The following is a 21,195-nucleotide window of genomic DNA, read 5'->3' as shown; positions in this document are numbered from 1 at the left end:
AAAAGCAAAGATGTGGTCTTCCATGAAAAAAAAACCATAATAGACCTTGAGAAAAATGAAAAAACTACATGGTTACTGTTAAGTGTGATATTTCAACATTGATAGAGATTTAACCGAAAAGAGCCACAAATGATAAAAATGAGCAAAAGATAGAACTTGAAGATATGAATGAGCTAACCATAATCAGTGATAAGCCAGATACAATTAGTTTTGAGTAGGAAAAATAATGCTATCTACCTAAAAATGTTAAATAGGGTGAGCAGTCCTTTCCACTAGAGAGTGTTGAGCAAGGGGTACTACCTTCAAAATCATGTAGTATAGAATCTTAGCCTAGGAGATCTACTAGAAAGCATAGGCCATCCACCAAGTATCTAAGTTCAAATTTTATTTTAGTTATTAGTGAAAAAGGCACCAAATAGCTTTCAAGATATACAAACTCTTTCGGATAGAGAGCACTAGTTAAAAATAAATGAAAGAAGAGATGAAGTCATTGTGAAAAAATAATACACATTATCTTGTTAAACTTTAAAAAAAGAGGAAGCCATTGAAGAAAAAATGTGTGTTCAAGTTGAAAAAAGATGGTGAAAAACTAGTGAGGTAGAAAGCTCGATTGTTGGTGAAAGGTTTTTATAAAAAATTTAGCATCAATTTTGATGAGATATTCTCTCTAGTTGTGAAGATGAGTTCCATTCAAGTGGTACTAAGATTAACAATTAGTTTGAATCTTGAGCTTAAACAACTTGAAGTTAAGATTACATTCTTGCATGGTAACTTACAAGAGGACATTTATATGGATCAGCCTAAGGGCTTTGAAGTAAAAGGGAAATAGCACTTAGTTTGCAAACTAAAGAAAAGTTTGTATGGCTTGAAACAAGCTCCACGACAGTGGCATAAAAAGTTTGATTCTTTTATAATGAGCCATAGCTATAAAAGAAAGGTAGCAAATCCTTGTGCGTATATTAAAAAAAAAAATTTATGGTAACTTCATTTTTCTCTTATTATATATTGATGATATATTGATTGTGAGACAAGATACTGGTATGGTTTGCATATTTGAAAGAATAATTATCTAAGTCTTTTGATATAAAGGATTTAGGTCTAGCAAAATAGATTCTCGATATAGATATTATCCAGATAAAAGAGCTAAAAAGCTGTGGTTGTCACAGGAAAAGTCTGTTGAATAGGTGTTTAGTAGATTGAACATGCAATACGCTAAATCATTTAGCAGTCCACTTGCCAACAATTTTTATTTGAGTAAGAAATCTTTTTCAGTGACTAAGAAAGAGCAACTATATCTAGTATTTCTTATTCTTCTGTAGTTGATTCTTTGATGTATCTTATGGTTTGCACATGGCTTGACATTACTTATGCAGTTGGTGTGATAAGCAAACTTTTTTCTAATCAAGGAAAGGTGTATTGGGAAGTAGTGAAATGGATTTTTAAATATTTGAAGAACATTTCAAAAATGTGCTTGAGTTATGGAGTTTCACAACTAGTTTGAGAAGGGTTTATTGATACTGACATAACAAGTGATTTTAATGGTAAGAAATCTACTTTAGGGTATTTGTTCACTTTTGCAGGAGGCTATATCTTGGCAATTTAAGTTGTAAAAGTTTGTTGTCTTGTCAACTATAGAGGCTGAGTATATTGCAATAAAAAAAACATGTAAAGAAATGCTTTGGATGAAACATTTTCTTCTTGAATTGGGGTTAAATCAGAAAGAGTATATGATATTTTGTTATAGCTAAAGTGCTTTAAATTTGAGTAAGAATGCTATGTACTATGCTAAAATGAAGCACATTGATGTTAGATATTATTGGTTACATTTAGTGATTAGGGAATAACAAATGCTACTGAAAAAAGTCCATACTAATAAGAATGTAGTAGATATATTGACTAAGATACTTCTTAAGGAAAAGCTTTAACTTTGTAGTAACTTGGTCAAAATGAGTTTTTTGGCAAAGGTAAATTCCAAATGAAAACTACTATGGTGTTGAATCTCCTCTTAATGGGGCTAGAAGGGGAGATTGTTAAGAATATATGGGGTCCAACCCCATGTAATTGTTTTAGCCAATTAAAGGCCATGGGCTTTTGACTTTTAACCTAAAATAAAGCCTTTAACAATAAAAAAAGGGGGCTATGTTTTTGGAGTAGAATGATAGAGTGTGGTGCCAAATAAAAAGAAAAGAATCTAGGAAAATAGAAAGAAAAGGGAGAAGGGAGACTTAGTTAAATTAAAATCGATTCGTAATTTGATTGAGTAAAATTTTGTTAGCAAGTTTATGATTTAGAGTCTTATATTCTAAACAGTAGAGATCAAGTTTAAAACTTTTTAGGAACAAAATCAGGGTATATTTGTTGAGTCACCTGTTTGGTAAGATTTCTCAAATTGTCTCTTTAGTTATTGATTAGCTTTAGTTTTAGTTAAAGGAGAACTTTATATATCTATTATTTGATAGTGGAGATTTTTTTAATAATATGAAGTTTTTTCCCTCTACACTAGAGAGCTTTTCATGTAAATCTTGGTGTGCTTTATTATTATTATTTTTTTTGCATTGTTAGATTAGTGATTGTTGTCTATTGCTATTGGTTTATTGTGATATATTACTTTTGCGTTGTTGTGTTTGTTACTTTAGGCCCAACAAAATCAACAACATGCTCCTCAGCCATCCTAGCAATGTTGATTTTGTGATTTGGGCAATGGCTTCTAAAGACCTAGAACCTGAAAAGATTCAAGAAGAGATTGGGGAAAAGATAGGATATTCTGAAGATAGGAGGAGAAATAAAAGTTTTGAGCAAAATGCTATAGACATGTACAAAGTCTTAAGTACTAGGAAATTTGTTTTGTTGTTGGATGATTTATGGGACCAAATTGATCTAACAAAAATTGGAGTTCTTATCCTACACCAACAAAATAACTCCAAGGTAATCTTCACTACATGTTTCGAAAAGGTGTGTGGTCTGATGGAAGCCCACAAAATTTTCAAAGTTGAGTGTTTGCCACCATCTTTTAATTGCTATTTGTTTCAGAAGAATATTGGAAATGATACTTTCAACCTGTATCCAGATATTCCTATGCTAGTGAAAATTATGGCCAAAAAGTATGTTGGTTTGCCACTAACACTTATCACCATTGGTCGAGCCGTAACCTGTAAGAAGACACCACAAGAATGGATTTAGGTAATTGAGATTTTAAGAAAATGTGCCTTAAAATTTTCAAGTATGGGGGATAAGGTTTTTCCTCTTTTAAAGTTCAATTTTGATCATTTACCTAATGAGAAAGTGAGATCTTGCTTCTTATAGTGTACTTTATTTCCAAAAGAATTTGTTATTCACAAAATTGACTTAATAGATTATTGGATTTGTGAGGGTTTTTTAGATGAATGTAATGACAGAAATGGAGCTCAAAACCAAAGGTATGACATAATTGGGACACTTGTGTATGCATGTTTATTGCAAAAAGAAGGTCATTATGTGAAAATGCATGATGTGATTCGTGATATGGCTCTGTGGATAGCCAATGAATGCAATAATTTTGAGGAAGGTGTTTGATTCATTGAAGCACCAAAGATTAGAAAATAAGAAGCAGTAAGAAAGATATCACTGATGGCAAATTGTTTTGGGAGTTTAATCGAAACAACTTCATGTCCCAACCTGCTAACCTTGTTTCTCAATGAAAACACATTAAAGACAATCACAAATGACTTCTTCCAATCTATGCCTAATCTAAGAGTGCTAAACCTATCCTGTAATAGTGGCATAACTGAACTGGCCCAGGGAATTTCAAAACTTATTTCCCTACAATATCTCAATCTATCCAAGACAAGTATAAGCCAGTTGCCAAATGAGCTCAAGTCCTTCCAAAAGCTAAAATATTTGAACTTGGATTATACATTTGTATTAAATAGAATTCCATACCAACTGATATCCATCTTTCCATTCTTAAAAGTGTTGAGAATGCTTAATTGTGGTTCATCTGATATGATTATGCAAAGTAATATTTTATTAAGGGGAAATAAATGAGTGCTTTGTCAAGGAATTGCAGTGTTTGAAACAATTGAGTATGTTGAGTCTCATAATAAGGAGTGCCTTTGCACTTGAAGGATTTTTAAGCTCTCACACAAAAGTTGCACTCAAAACCTATGCTTTTAGTTTTTAAGTGCTTCAAATATTCTAAATATTTCATGTTTAGTAGATATGAAGCATCTCAATATGCTAGATATCTTAGACTGTAAGAGTTTAGAAAAGCTAAAACATAGTTGCAGGAACAAAGAAAAAAACTAACATCTGTTGATTTCCACAGCTCTATGATTTTAAAGGACAGATGGTTTAATGGCCTTTAAAGAGTAAGTGTAGACAACTGTATGCAATTAGGGGATTTGACATGGCTCATGCTTGCCCCAAACCTTGCTAGTCTTTTCATATCAATATGCTCCCAAATCAAAGAAATAATCAGCACAGCCAAATGTGCAGGACTTCTAAATAAAGTAGGAAAGTATTAAGCCATTTGAAAAGCTTGAAGTTTTTCATTTGTCTTACCTACCAGAACTAAAATGCATATATTAGGAACCCTTTCAATTTTTAAGTCTCAAGAAAATCTCCATATTTTGGTGGCCAAAACTGAAAAAGCTTTCGGTCAATGTAAAGAATGCTGAAGGACATGGCATTACCATTCATGGATGGGAATTTTGGTGGAAAGAATTAGAATGAAAGGATGAGACAACTAGGAATGCTTTTGCTCCTTGTTTCAAATCTAAGCCCCTGAACATCTCCCCATAGTGACTTACAAGTGCAAAGAACTACAATATCAAGACCAGCTTCGAATTGCAAATGATTGCTTCTCTTCATCATGGATTATTTTTCCTTGATAATGAAAAATCTGCATGTTTGTTGCAAGCTTATCTTTTTTCTTCTTTTGGTAAGAGAATCATACCTTTAATGAACTCACAGAGGTTGAATTTGTGCTGTAATAAACCACATGATTGGAAATTTTCTATGCTCATGCAACTTTATTCATCATCAGGTTATGCAGGGCTTGAAATTTAATCTTTAAGACAGTTTAGAAAGTAGTAAAAAAAATACTTATAGTCAAGGTCTAATCTTTAACTTTCATGGACTGATATCTATCTTTTTTCTGTAAGGCATACACACACAAATATTAAAGTGAAAAAAACATACATGTGCTGTGTTATGATTGTCCACACCATAAAACTAAAGTGTGACTTGTTAAAACATACTTAAAGTCTTGAACACATCATAAATTTTACATTCGATGTTAGGAGAAACAATACAAATTATTATCTGCATGCTTGTTTCAAAAATGCAACATGTACTCTTACTAGGAAGCTTTTATAATGCGATACCCAAAAAAATAAAGACAACAGCCTTAATCAATGTGTTATAAACCAACAACATTGTCATCTCTGATGCTGCACAATCTTTTTTTTTTGTTCAAACCACAATCTTCTTTTCATTTAACAAATTGTGAACCTAATACCATCTCAAGCTCAATTCATTTATCGACTAAAGGGCAATCACCAATAAATTAATGCATAAACTCTATCTACCATAGTTAACCGACCAGGTTCAGATACTTAAATTCTGATATATCAATTCTTTTACTTACTTTTCAAGCTAATTAGAAATCTATTATCATGTTTCAAAACCTAGTTGCCAATTCTTTAGCTAATTTTCAAGTCTGGGTTTGACAGAGCAAGCTGTTAGGAAAATGGGGTCCAGCCCCATGTAAGTGGTTTTGGACCAAGTAAAGGCCATGGGCCTTGATCTTTCATTTTACACAAAGCCCTAGCTATTTAATAAAAAATAGGTGGGGTTATTTTAAGTGTGTGTCGAAAACCAAGTAGAGAAAAAAGAAAAGCCAAAAAAAGCATAAAAAAAAAGAAAAGGGAGAGTTGATTGAACGAAAGTCGATCCGTGGTCCGATTGAGTTGAAACCTTGTCAAGAGATTTATGATTCAAAGTTCTACATTTTGAACGATGAAGATCGGGTTTGAAGCTCTCTAGGAACAAATCCAAGGTGTATTCGTTGAGTCATTTATTTAGTGAGATTTCTCCAATTGTTTCTCTAGTTGTTGTTTAGCTCTAGTTTTACCTAGAGAAGAACTTTTTACACCTATTATTTGATAGTGAAGATTTTTCTAGTGGTCCGTGATTTTTTCCCTCTACATTGGAGGGTTTTTCACGTAAATCTTGGTATGCTTTTTATTTTTCTTGCATTTTTTATTATTGATTGTTGTCTATTGCTTTTGTATTATTATGATTATTGCTTCAGGCGTAACAAGTGGTATCAGAGCCAGCCCTAAACCGTTCGATCCACGCCAAGCACCTCGAGGGAGGTAGGCAAGGTGGCCAGCCTCTATGACAAGGGCGTCACGAGGTTGGGTGCGAGAGAATGTCATGGACCTAAGAAGGAGTCATGAATCCCACATCGAACATAATAGGAGGGTCACTAGCGTATGTAAGGGTTCACATCACCTCCGCATTGTGAGGTACCTTTTATAGGATAAAATCGTGAGGCCAGAGGGGCCAAAGTGGACAAAACCTCACGAAGGTGTGAACCGTGGCGGTTAGGCTGATCTGGGATGTCGGATGAGTGGATGCCCAGGTCTCGAAATCGCACGGGTTCGAAGTTTAAGTCTCAACCAGTGACAAGTGGTATCAGAACGAGGGTTATTTTGAGACATCGATACAGAAGCAACTCAGGATAGAAGTAAATTCTGTTTAAGATCATGGAAGGTGATACATGTTCCATGATAAAATTGACAACATCGAAATTATTCAATTTGGAAGCCTATGATGAAGGATCATCTATACTGCGAAGATTTATATGAGCCAGTATTAGGTAATTAAGCTAAACCAGTAGATATAAAAGATGAAAGCTGGAAGAAGCTAGGTAGAAAGACGCTGGTTACAATAAAAAAATAGGTTGATATCAGCGTGTTTCATCATGTAGCACATGAGTCAAATGCTCACATTGTTTGAAAAAAATTGACAGCATTGTATGAGAGAAAAACATGTATAAATAAAGTTATGCTTGTTAAAAAGCTTACAACTTTACAGTATAGGGATGGACGATCTGTTACAAAGCACTTGAGTGATTTTCAAGATATATTTAATCGGATGACTACTATAGAGCTTAAGATGGATGATGAAATGAAGGTATTGTTTCTTTTGGGTTCATTGCCAAATAGCTGGAATACTCTAGTTATGACTATTCTTAATTCAGCTCCTGATTATAAGGTGACATTGGAGATGATAAAGGACAATATGCTTAATGAAGAAGCAAGGCGAAAAGATGTAGACCCTGAGAATCAAGCTCTGGTCACAAAGAACAGGGGTAGAAACATCAACAGTGGTCAAGACTCAAAAGGCCGTGGTAAGTCTAAACATAGATCCAAGTCTAGAGGTAAAGTGAAGTGTTTCTATTGTGGTAAGGCATGTCATATAAAACAAAACTGTAAAATCTTGAAGCAAGAGCGAAAAGATGAGAAAGGCAAGAGTTCAGATGATGGCAATATTGCAACAGTAAATTCAAATAGTGATTCAGTTACTTTGATTTGTACACATGGTGATTGTAATCATGTTAGTGATCCTGGCATTGAGTCGATAGTTGACACAGGAGCGACATATCATTGTGTTCCTAAGAGAGAGTTGTTTACAACTTACAAAATATGAGACTTTGGTTGTACCAAGATGGGAAACAAGAGTGTGTCACAGATTGTTGGGATTGGTAATATTGTTGTACAAACTAGTACAGGTTACATGTTGACTTTGAGGGATGTCAGACACATTCCAAATATGAGAATGAACTTGCTTGCTATTAATGTCCTTGATAATGAGGGATATGAAAGCCGATAAAAGAATGGACAGTGGAAGCTTCTCAAAAGATCTATGGTAGTTGCAAGGGAAAAACTATGCTACACAATGTATAAGACATGGATGCAATTGAACGATAACCAGGTAAATATCGTTGAAAATGATGTTTCAGCAAACTTATGGCATAGGAGGCTGGCACACATGAGTGAAAAAGGGTTACAGGTTTTGGCAAGGCAGTCTTTCATTCCTTTGACCAAAGGTATGTCTCTCGATTCATGTGATTATTGTTTATTTGGTAAGCATCATAGAGTTTCTTTTCATAAAAGTTCTCAGAGAAAGGAAAATAGATTGGAATTAATTTATTCTGACATATGTGGTCCCATTGAGGTTGAGTCATTAGGTGGTAGCAGATATTTTGTTACTTTTATTGATGATGCTTCACGTAAGACTTGAGTGTATATGTTGAAATACAAAAGTCAGGTACTGTAATATTTTCAAAAATTTCATGCCATGGTTGAAAGGATGATAGGGTTACCCTTAAAGTGTATTCGAACTGATAATGGTGGGGAATACACATCTAAAAGCTTTGAAGAGTATTGTTCAAAGCATGAGATCAGGCATGAGATGACAGAACCTGGAACACCGCAGCATAATGGTATAGCTGAAAGAATGAATTGTACCATTATGAAAAAAGTCAAATGTATGTTGAGGATGGCAAAATTACCAAAGCCATTATGGAGTGAAGCAGTCAACACAGCTTGTTATTTACTTAACAGGTCACCATCAGTTCTTTTGGGCTTTGACATTCCAAAAAGAGTGTGGACATGGAAAGATACTTCATACTCTCACTTAAAAGTTTTTGGTTGTAAAGCATTCATGCATATGCTGAAAGAGCAGAGATCAAAGCTTGACAGTAAAGCCACACAGTGTGTGTTTGTAGGATATGGTGATGAGGAATTTGGCTACAGGGTATGGGATCTAGTAAAGAGAAAAACAATCAGAAGCAGAGATGTGATCTTTCATGAAAAAGAAACCATAGTAGACCTTGAGAAAAATGAGAAGACTACACGGGTTACTGTTGAGTGTGATGTTTCAACACCGACAGGGATTCCATAGGAAAGAGCCACAGATGGTGGAAATGAGCAAGAAACAGAACTTGAGGATATGAATGAGCCTACCACAGTAGGTGATGAGCCAGATGTAATTAGTTTTGAACAGAGAGAGCAATCTTCTCTACCTGAGAGTATTGAGCAGGGGGAGCTACCTTCAGCATCAAGTGATGTAGAGTCTTAGCCTAAGAGATCCACTAGAGAGTGCAGGCCATCTACCATGTATCCAAGTTCAGATTTTATTTTAGTTACCAGTGAAGAGGAGCCAGAAAGCTTCCAAGATGTGCAAGCTATTTCGGATAGAGAGCACTGGTTAAAAGTAATGAAAGAAGAGATGGAGTCATTATAAAAGAATGGTACTTATGATCTTGTTAAACTTCCAACAGGGAAGAGGCCATTAAAGAATAAATGAGTGTTCAAGTTGAAAAATGATGGTGACAAATTAGTGAGGTACAAAGCTCAATTGGTAGTAAAAAGTTTTTCTCAGAAATCAGGCATCGATTTTGATGAGATCTTTGCTCCAGTTGTAAAGATGAGTTCTATTCGAGTGGTACTGGGATTAGCAGTTAGTTTGAATCTTGAGCTTGAGCAACTTGATGTTAAAAATGCATTTTTGCATAGTGATTTGTAGGAGGACATTTATATGAATCAGCCTGAGGGTTTTGAAGTGAAAGGGAAAGAGCACTTAGTTTGTAAATTGAAGAAAAGCTTGTATGGCTTGAAACAAGCTCCGCGACAGTGGTACAAGAAGTTTGATTCTTTTATGGTGAGTCATAGCTATAAAAGAATAGTAGCTAATTCTTGTGTGTATGTTAAACAATTCTCTAATGGTAACTTCATTATCCTATTATTATATGTTGATGATATGTTGATTGTAAGACAAGATGCTAGTACGGTTTGTAGGTTGAAAGAACAATTGTCCAAGTCCTTTGATATGAAGGATTTAGGTCCAGCAAAGTAGATTCTTGGTATGGACATTATCCGGGATAGGGGAGCTGGAAAGCTGTGGTTGTCACAGGAAAAGTATGTTGAACAAGTGCTTGGTAGATTCAACATGCAACATGCTAAATCAGTTAGCAGTTCACTTGCCAACCATTTTCATCTAAGTAAGAAATCTTGTCCATTGTTTAAGGAAAAGCAACTAGCTATGTCTAGTATTCTTTATTCTTCTGCAGTCGGTTCTTTAATGTATCTTATGGTTTGTACAAGGCCTGACATTGCTCATGCAGTTGGTGTAGTAAGCAGATTTCTTTCTAATCTAGGGAAGGTTCACTGGGAAGTAGTGAAATGGATTTTTAGATATTTGAGGGGTACCTCAAAAATATGCTTGACTTATGGAGTTTCACAACCAGTTCTAGAAAGATTTACTGATGCTGACATGGTAGGTGATCTTGATGGTAGGAAATCTACTTCAGGGTATTTGTTCACTTTTGCAAGAGGAGCTGTATCTTGGCAATCTAAGTTGCAGAAGTGTGTTGCTTTGTCAACTACAGAGGCTGAGTATATTGCAGCAACTAAAGCATGTAAAGAAATGCTTTGGATGAAACGTTTTCTTCTTGAATTGGGGTTGAATCAAAAAGAGTATACGATATTTTGTGATAGCTAAAGTGCGTTAGATTTGAGTAAGAATACCATGTACTATGCTAGAACAAAGCACATTGATGTTAGATATCATTGGTTACGTTCAGTGATTGAAGAACAGCAGATGTTATTAAAGAAAGTCCATACTGATAAGAATATAGCAGATATGTTAACAAGATACTTCCAAGGGAAAAGCTTGAGCTTTGCAGTAACTTGGCTGGAGTGAGTTCCCTGGCCAAGGTAAGTTCCAAATGAAATTGCTATGGTGATGAATCTCCTCCTAATGGGGCTGGAGGGGGAGATTGTTAGAAAAATGGGGTCCAGCCCCATGTAAGTGGTTTTGGACCAAGTAAAGGCCATGGGCCTTGATCTTTCATTTTACTCAGAGCCCTAGCTACTTAATTAAAAAGGAGGTAGGGTTGTTTTAAGTGTGTGTCGAAAACCAAGTAGAGAAAGAAGAAAAGTCAAAAAAAGCAGAGAGAAAAAAAAAGGGAAAGTTGATTGAACGAAAGTCGATCCGTGGTCCGATTCAGTTGAAACCTTGTCAAGAGGTTTATGATTCAGAGTTCTACATTCTAAACGGTGAAGATCGGGTTTGAAGTTCTCTAAGAACAAATGCAGGGTGTATTTGTTGAGTCACTTATTTGGTGAGATTTCTCCAATTGTTTCTCTAGTTGTTGTTTAGCTCTAGTTTTAGCTAGAGAAGAACTTTGTATACCTATTATTTGATAGTGAAGATTTTTCTGGTGGTCTGTGATTTTTTCCCTCTACACTGGAGGGTTTTCCATGTAAATCTTGGTGTACTTTATTTTTTTTTTGCGTCTTTGATTATTGATTGTTGTCTATTGCTTCTGTATTGTTGTGATTATTGCTTCAGGCGCAACACATGCTGATTTGCTTGTTGTCCTCAAACAAAACATGTATATAAATGAAAGTTGAACTCATAACGTGTTTCACAGACAAATTTTGGGTGGCATTTTGTACAATGAATTGATCATATCCAACCAATATACCACATAAAAATTTTAGAACAATTAAATAAGAAGTCTGGCTTATTCGACGAACTGAATAATCCAAGTTTTTCCTTTCTTGATATTTTACTAGAGCTATAAGCAATTATATTAAGCATTAACAATGTGCCAAAACTTATTAACGTAGGAAGTAAGCTATGTCAAGTTGGTATTATAGTAATCTCATGTTGATGGACTACCAAAATTATTTAGATCCGGATTAAATTTGGTTAATATCAAATCAATTACTAATTATAGTGATACTATATTATGACATATCCAATCATGTAGTATGATTTTAATTAAAGTATGACCTAAGTTATTTTTGTATATACTCATAATGGGATAGTGTAAGATTTGCTAACAATGGACTCCCGCTTTCCTTCTTATAAAGTAGTTCTCTGACCCATCAAGAAAAAAACTAATTTCAATTCAAAAAAGGAAATAGAGAGGAAGTGTCTCTCTAACGACCAAAAAATCCCCTTCAATGCATCACCGACCACCATGAAGCCAACAACTACCAGTGAGTTAGGCGGCATCGACAAAGTCACCTCCCTCCAGCAGTGGCTCGGACACCTTCAGTTCAGTAGGTTTCAACTGAACCCACTTAGAAGTTAGTGTTTAAATTTCTGTTTTAGCTTAAATTAGTTGACTTGTTGAGTATAGATTAGTTCGACAGTTAGTGCCCATTAGCAAACGACTTTTGACTATATCTCTTTCAAGATAATTTTCCCCTAATGAGATGGTCTGTAAACAAGATCTCTTGTATATAACTACTAAAAAATAAAAGATCTCTTGTATATATATGTGTCATGATCAATTAAGCACGCTTGAGGACCATGATGGCATGGTCTCAATAAAAATATTACCCTTTGATCATGCATTTTTTTTAGATTGTTACAAAATATTACATTCATATAATGGATTAAATAATCAACTACTATATTATAATTAAATTATAATCACAAAATAATTAACTAACAAATTAAAATATAATTAAATAATCAAATTCACACAGAATAAAACTTAAATTTAAGCTTTCAATCATAAAACTAAAAAGAAGTGAAGGGTAGAATATGTTAGGTTTCATTTAGGTTGAGATTTTTCCAAATTCTTCTATATGATCCAAAATTTCATATTCTCTCCCAACAATAAAATAAACATATCTTGTATCTTCTTCAATCCTTTACTATAGTCAATTAAGGTAATGTTTAGTATATAGGATGATGATAGGATATAATGATAATTATATTATGTTATATTTAGTTTGTATTTAAAAAAAAGGATAAAATTGTAAGGAGGTTTAATAATCCAATTATATCTTTGAAAATTACATCAATAATTTAAATTGTATAAATTTTAAAAAATAATTTTGATCAATAAATAAAATTATTATATTTTAATCCTTATACATAATAAATATGAAATAAGATAATATTATTTAATATAATCTTATCATATATAATTTTATTCTATTCAATTTATAATCTCGTAAACCGAACATCAACTTAAAATTAAAATAGTATCCTTTTTAGAGTTAACTACCCCTATAAATATATTCCCCATAATTATTTATATTTATATTTTTTGCTGCATTTTATGGATGGATGTCCAGTTGCAAAGTGAACTTTTTAATATGATGATAGCCTTTTAATCGAGCACTCAAATGAATTTTTGTGAATTAAGGTCAGACCATCAATGTTACAAAAATTAATTACTATCTTAATCACAATTTAGATCCACCTATTAATATGAATTATACTAGATACTAAAAAAGTCAACAAAATATAAATAATTATATTATAATTTTGCATGATTAACTTTTGTCGTAATGGTTTTGTGTCCGTCCGATGAATTTGAAAGCGAAATAAAAATAATGGAGTCGCGCACCAATCTTTTTTGGCTAGGTGCGATTGGCCACCTATTAAAACATATCCTTTTAATAAAATCTTAAAATTAATTAAAAATTATTAAAAAGATAATTTTAGGGTCTACGCAACAGTCTGAGTTTGGGAGTCGATTACGTATGGGGAAGGATTAGAACCCCCATAGCGCCCGTTTAAAACGGTATCAATTAACTACGTGTTATCCTTTGATTTTGATAAAAACCAGTCCTATTTTCGATGTTTGAAAAATAATTTTCTTTGATTTTTTTTGTTTATTGTTTTTATATTCAAATATTAATTGAGAAAAATAAATTAGAACCTTTTTATTGAAATAATTCCTAAAATGTTCCAGTTCGTTGGTAACATTAGAACAACTCTTTCTCACCTAGAGATTTCTTAGGTATTACTTCTCGGAATACCTTAGAATCTCATCTTTGGAGGTCCGAATTTACTTTTCGTAAAAAATTATGTCATGTATGCAATGCAAATAATAACATATTGATGCACACATTTTATTCTTTTTCAAAAATTTTATTAATTGTTTTATTAATTTTTTTTATTTTTAATTTTGAAGAAAAAAATTCATTGTATTGAAGTTTTTCTATAAATATTCCAATACATTGGTAATATTTTAAAAAAACTTTTCACCTAGGGATTTCTTAAAGCATCTCTACTCGGAATATTTTTAGAATCCCATCATTAGATAAAAATTTTTTTCTACTTATTATTATTATTTATATTTTTATTATATTAATCAATTTTTATTTATTACTAACAAAAAGAAAATTTTTATTATATTGAAAAATTTTTATAAATACTTCAATACACTGGTAGTATTTAAAAAAATTCTTCTCACCTAGAGATTTCGTAGGCATCAATATTCAGAATACCTTTAAATCTCATCATTGGATAAATTTTTTTTTTCTTATTATTGTTTTTTTATCAATTTTGTATTAATAAAAATTTATTTTTAATAAATTTAAACATTTCTACATATATAAATATTAATAATAATTTAAAAAATCTTTAAAAAATTAAAAAAAAATTTTTTACTTGAATCGAACTGGTCAACAGTCCGATCAACGCGGGTCCGATTGACAAGGTTCGGTCTGGCGGTTCAGCGGTTCAAGCATGGTCTGGTTCAGTCTGGTCCAGTTCAGATGGATCGATTAGAGCTTGAAGGAGAAACAGGTCGTTAGGTCGGGTGCACGGATCCCGGGTTGAGTCACGAGTCGACGCGCAGATCTTTAGAGGTTAAAACGACATCGTTTTGGGCATTAGTGAAATGACGTCGTTTTGGGCATTAGTCAAACGACGTTGTTTTGGGTTTTGACTGTATATATAAAACCAAAATTTTTTTTCGATCATTTTTCTTCTTCTCTCCTAAAAAAATCTCCGCTTTTCCTCTCAAGCAAAAAAAAATAAAGGGATCGACTGACCGTCATCCCCGCCACGTCGCCACCATTCGCCGATCACAGGTCATCGTCACCGATGGTTGAAAAAACCCAAAAAATCCTCCTCATCCCTCTAAACACAGATCTGGGCTTGGTTTCTCCTGAAAGTATCACAAACGACCCAGATCGACCTTCAAAGTTTCGTAAAAATTTTTTTTTGTTTTATGTGTTTTTCTGGTTTTTTTTTTTGTATGTTTTTGTAGGTATATTTTGGCACTGGGTTCCCTGTTTCAAGGGACTATTTTTACTTTTTTTTGTGTTTCTGCAAAAAAAAATTTTCAACAGAAGCTCTCTTTTTTTTGTAAAATATTTTTTGCTTTTTTTTTTTTCAGTTCTTTTTTTTTTTTATTTCGTTTGCAGATAACAAGCTCTATTTATAGAGCTTTTTGGGATTCAAATCCCAGATCTTCTGGGATTTGAATCCCATTTTTTCAACTGAAAATTCAGGTTTACCGTTCGTGATTGGCGGCTTGTCGGTCGGCCGCTGGCAGCTAGCGACGATGATTTTGGACTTTAGGGATTGTGCATTTAATGCACTAGATTTGAACCGGATAAAGATGAAGAAGAAGGGAAAAAGAAAGAAGGAAAGAAAGAAGAAAGAAAAAAGAGAAAGAAAAAAAATAGAAAACGGTAAAAAAATTAAATAATAATAAAAATAAAAAATGGTGTTTACAACTTTATATTATGAACTTTTGCAATTAGTTAAATATTTTAATTCATAATTTAACCAAATCCCATTTACTGATCAACGGTAACACTTGACAGAAAATTATTTTTATGAAAAAACTTGGAAATATTGACTGAGTTGCCTTAGTATGACTTTTTCTTAACTAAATCTTCAAGATTTCTTTATCCTGCTCTCTCTCTTTATATATAAAGGTTTATTTAAATTTTACAGCGAATTGGAATTTATAGAAGGAAAGCTTCTAATTTCATTAGCGAGAGAAAAGAGAAAAAAAATCCAGCTGTCATCTACCATGGCTGGTTTGCAAAGATCTGCAGTGTCTTTTAGGAGGCAAGGATCTTCAGGGCATGTTTGGGACGGCAGGTTTTTGTCAGAGGAGATAAACCAAGTAGAACAAGAACAACAAGAAGAAACCAAGCAACTACAGCAAGAAGAACAAGGATAGCTGCAAGACAATAACCCAGAAAAGATTGATGTTATTGTTGCGCTTGAAGCAATAATCACAATAATATAGAAGCAATAGACAACAATCAATAATAAAAAACGCAAGAAAAACAAAGCATACCAAGATTTACGTGGAAAACCCTCCAGTGTAGAGGGAAAAAACTACGGACCACCAGAAAAATCTTCACTATCAAATAATAGGTATACAATGTTCTTCTCTAGCTAAAACTAGAGCTAAACAACTAGAGAAACAATTGGAGAAATCTCGCCAAATAAGTGACTCAACAAATACACCCTGGATTTGTTCCTAGAGAGCTTCAAACCCGATCTTCACCGTTCAGAATGTAGAACTCTGAATCATAAACCTTCTGACAAGGTTCCAATTCAATCGGACTACGGATCGACTTCCGTTCAACCAACTCTCCCTTCTCCTTTTTCTCTCTACTTTTTCGGGCTTTTCTTCTTTCTCTACTTGGTTTTCAACATACACTTAAAATAACTCCACCTCTTTTTTATTAAGTAGCTAGGGCTCTGTGTAAAATGAAAGATCAAGACCCATGGCCTTTGCTTGGTCCAAAACCACTTACATGAAACTGGACCTATTTTCCTAACAGTTATTAAGGATGTTAAGCCGATAAGAAACATTGAACCGATCAATACCATTGAAAGAAACCAATCTAATGGAGAAAGACGAGGTTACCGTACTAGTAAGGTATCCGTTGCTATTGAGCCACCTTTTCCAAAGGTTTCAGCTTGTGGTTTTTGCAGTGCTTTCGGGAAACAAACCAAGAATCATATTCATAGGAAAAAAGCCTGGTAAGCGTAGATCAAGATAGGTTTTTGTCTGTTCTTTTCCTCGTATTTTCCTGTGACCGGAGGTAGGAATTCCGGTGAACATAGGGGGTTTAAGTTTAAGTTTAAATCCAACTCAATAAACTGAGATGTGGGACTTAAGGAAAAAAAAGATTATTCTTTTAAAGCTTAAAGTTTCTTTTTAAAAAAAAAAAAAAACAGATGGATGCCTTTGGATGCCTTTTTTTTAAGGGGATGTTTAAAGTTTTGATTTTTTTTTTATTCTGATAATGTTTCTTGTTTCTGTTTCATTCAGAATTTTGTGGTTTGGGTGGATGTAATTAAATTAATCTGTAAATGTTTTATTTGGTTTTTCTTGAGATAATTTTCACATGTACGAAAGGCAAAATCTTGATTTCACTCTCCTTTCTCTTTCTTTCTCATTGTAAGGCACTTTTGGCATCTTGGGTTTGATTTGATTTACTTCTATTTTTGTGTTTTCCCGAATAAGAACAAAAGTTTATTTTTTTTGGGTTATTCTTTTTCCTTTGGATTCCTTAAGATTCTTTTCTAGTAGGTTTCAAAATTCCTGGGGTGTTGGGGAGCTCTAGTCTCATTTTGTGGGAAAAGGGTAAGTTTACAAGAGAATCTCTCCCCGGTTCTGTTCTGTTATTCTCTGGCAGAAAATTTCAGGAATTCAGGGGATCTTCAAATATGGGGGAATGGACCCTTGCCCCCAATTTGCTCTTAATTCTTTTACATGCATTAAAGTTACTTCTTAGCATCTCAGAGATGTCCTTGAAGGTCCACTGGCCACTGGTTAGGAAGGGGATTAAGGGTATTTTCGAGCCATAAGAAAAGAAGATTATGGTTAGGTTAATCTATGAATTTTTTTTTGATAGAATAATCTATGAATTATTGAATGCCTTCTTTTCTTTATATTGTTTCTTCCAAAGCTGAAGAAATTGTGAATTCATTTAAAAAATTTTTTTTTTTAACTAAGGAGTTTGTAGAACCCAACTTAACTACCTAACAAGTTTTGCCATAAAAACTCCAATCTTCAATCCTATAATTAACTAAAAACTGGTTAAAGCAATTCATACAAAAGTTCGAAGAACTCTTGAAACTAGAAGAAATTATTTCATCCATTGTAAGTGAAGTTTTTAAATTTTATAAATGGGGTTAACAATATGATATATATTTTAGGATATATTAATATTTTTTGAGATCCCTAATCTATCTGTAAATTTTCTTTACTATAATATTTACTTGGTTAAAAAAAATTTTGCGCATAAACATTTTTGAACCCACAATAAACATCAGTTCTATTGACATATCAATTGATCTAAAGCTCAGTTTATAGGATATATTAAAAAAAACTAATGTTAGTCTCTTAATCTCGTTTTAGAATTAAAAAATTATTCTGTTAATTTATAAAAAGCTAGCTCTGAAATTAATTTCAAATTTATTCTGTTCGAATGAAACTAATCTCAGTGGTGCTTTACTTTATCAAAGTGAAACTTTAATCCACCCAATACCTTTTGTTCACATAGCACATCCTAAAGGGAAAAAAATGTTTTCGAGTCTTCTGTTGGAAAGATGTTCATAGTCTAGTTTTCTTAGGTGGAAATTATTACTACAATAATATGTTTATTTCAGGCAATGAGTAAGTTGCAAATTTAGGGTTCAAGTCAAGCATTATGACAAATGGATAGAGAAGCACTATCAACTTTTTTTTTTTTATATACATAGACTTTTTTAATTTTTAATGCTTTATTTTTTCAATGAAAATTAATCAATCGAAGAAAATTTATAATTATAATTCAATATTACATTTATATATAAAAAATAATAAACAATCAACTAATAAATTAGAATATTATTAAACAAATTCAATATAAAATTGAACAAAACTTACATACAATGAAACTTGAACTTAGGACTTCAGGATTCTAAAACCTCATTTTTGCCATTAACTCACTAAGCCAAAACCTCATAAGATCTAATGCTTTATTTAAATACGATCACTTTATCTAGAATTATTTGCGTTTTTTTTTCTTTTTATGCCAATATATCATTCTCTATTATAGCAACATTTATAACAATACTTTGCATTATTGAGGGGATATTTGCTTTTTCATTTTGACATGATGTCCACCTCTAATAATTGAATTGATAAAACAAAAGCAACAAAGAGAAAAGAGTTGCCTCCTCTCTCACGTGTGCTGAAAGCAAGTAGGCAACCATTGTTCTCCAAATTGAAGGAAAAAGACAATCAGGCCAATCCTACTCTATCCTAAATATGCATAACTGATAAATTCTTAGCCATATATGTCCCCGACAGATGCTAAATGCTAAATGTCAAATGGTATTATCATTGGAGTTTGTAATTAGTTTTTTCAAAACATTTTTATTACAACCTTAATGCCGTAACATATTTATTTGTAACTTACTTTACACCTGCTTTTCTTTCAATCAAATTCATCTAATCATAACAACACCAAAAAAAAAAAAGTATAATTTTAAATGCATCATGTCCATGAAGATGAGTGTACCTTCAAAATCGTAGGGAAAAAAAAAAAAGTAGAAACAATGACTAGGGATAATGTTGTAAGTGATGGTTTGCTACTAATGCAACCCATAGGAACAAGAAAGGAAGAAATTTAGGAAAGACACTTCTCAGAAATTTTATCTAGGATAATAGTTTTCTCACTATAATACAAATTGACTATTAAAATCGTTATTCCAATGACATAGTGCTTAGTTAAAGAAATTCGGCATTACATTTCAAGAATTTTTTAAACATGAATCACATAAACACACATGAATATATATGAGAGATAATGATTTAAATTTTAAGAGATAAGACGTAAAATTATGTTAAATGAACGTTAATAAAAATATTTATAAACTGCAAATAATATTTAAAATATCTCTTCATGAATCAACATATTTTAGGTGAAAAATCATCATTTTTGGAATGAGTCAATTAAAAAAAAATAATATGGAGATAAATTAAATTATAAAAAAATTAAAATTAAAACATTAAATAAACAAAAAATTATAGAGTATAAAATTCTATTCAAAATAAGAAGAAAAATAATAACGAAAGCCCAAACACAAAGTTCAAAAAGAAATCATTAAACATCCAAAAATGGTCCCAAAATTTAATTCTCAATATTTCTCGCAATACTACTCTTAAATATTGATAAATTATGTGTCTTTGTCAACATATGTCACCACTACACCACTTAAGTTGCTAACTTTCATTCTATGATAATGATAGATGATTGCAATAGTGGCCATGCACTTGTGCGAAATCAAGTGGTAAAAGAAATGAAATGGGATTTTAATAAAGATCTTAAGTTGTTTGAAATGAAATAATCATAATTAACCCATCAATTTAATTGAGATATATAATCACTTTTAAAAAATAATATATAACAAATGCAAAACTCAAATTTCAACTACTGTAATTTTATCAATCTTAATTAAAAGATATTGTCCTTGTACCGAAGAAGATAATGGCAATGATAAATGTCTTTGCAGCCATGTATATTTAGCCTATCACGCCGGCAATGAACAAAAGTCAATGGCTTTAGTACTTTTAATTAAGAATATAATTAGTTCCGCCTAATGTGAAAATATGATCAAGTTACATTATGGAAAGTGTATTTTCAATAAACTTTACTTACGAAAGTACAAACCATGAATTTAGGGGTAAGAGCATTCAAGCGCTAGCCGCAGTGAATGAACAACTCAAACCGAACTGTTTAGAATGCCGTGAAATGAATGGACTTTGCATTCCATTCAAAGAACTACAATGCTTTCAACTCGAACCAGAGATCTTCCCAAATAACAAATCTATTACTTTGAAGCTTCATAGACTAGCTTTTATATATGCCTCATTTGTTTTGCATCATCCTCCGACTGGATTTGTCTGTAAAAATATGAGATAGCGGGCACCAAGCTTCAGCAAGAGGCATCTCCAAGTTTTGAACAGTTTTGAAAGTTATAGGAACCATCTTAGCGCGTTCCACCCAAATGATCGCACTGATCATGCTGCAAAATGCGTGCCTGCCACCCTGAAGCATCTACTTTGATAGGCTGGCCATCACGATCCAAACCAGATGTCTTTCCACAACTGCTCTGAATCCATCGATATTGCAAGATGACATTAACGATAAGAGATTACAACCACAGATAATTTAAATCTGTGTCACCACCATGTCAAGGTTCTACCAGAAATTTTAAAAATGTCACCAACTGTTACAAACTTACAGGTACCTGTCAAATTGGTATGAGCTATGAAGCAACATCCATATAATTGTCATTCATGAAATCAAAATTTACAAAAAGAACAACGTAATAAATGTCACTGATTATTGAGATACTGGG

General features: G+C 32.7%; 1 pseudogene; it reads left to right on the top strand.

Moving 5' to 3' along the window:
* Positions 1 to 15,784: 15,784 nt before the first annotated feature.
* Positions 15,785 to 16,963, top strand: LOC149510767 (MAPK kinase substrate protein At1g80180-like; annotated as a pseudogene).
* Positions 16,964 to 21,195: the final 4,232 nt, after the last annotated feature.

This window comes from Durio zibethinus, chromosome 28, assembly GCF_047325235.1.
Source record: "Durio zibethinus cultivar Kanyao isolate XHJ-2024 chromosome 28, ASM4732523v1, whole genome shotgun sequence".
Classification (NCBI taxonomy): domain Eukaryota; kingdom Viridiplantae; phylum Streptophyta; class Magnoliopsida; order Malvales; family Malvaceae; genus Durio; species Durio zibethinus.
The sequence above is the reverse complement of the archived record's forward strand: the minus strand, read 5'-3'. Positions and strand labels throughout refer to the sequence as shown.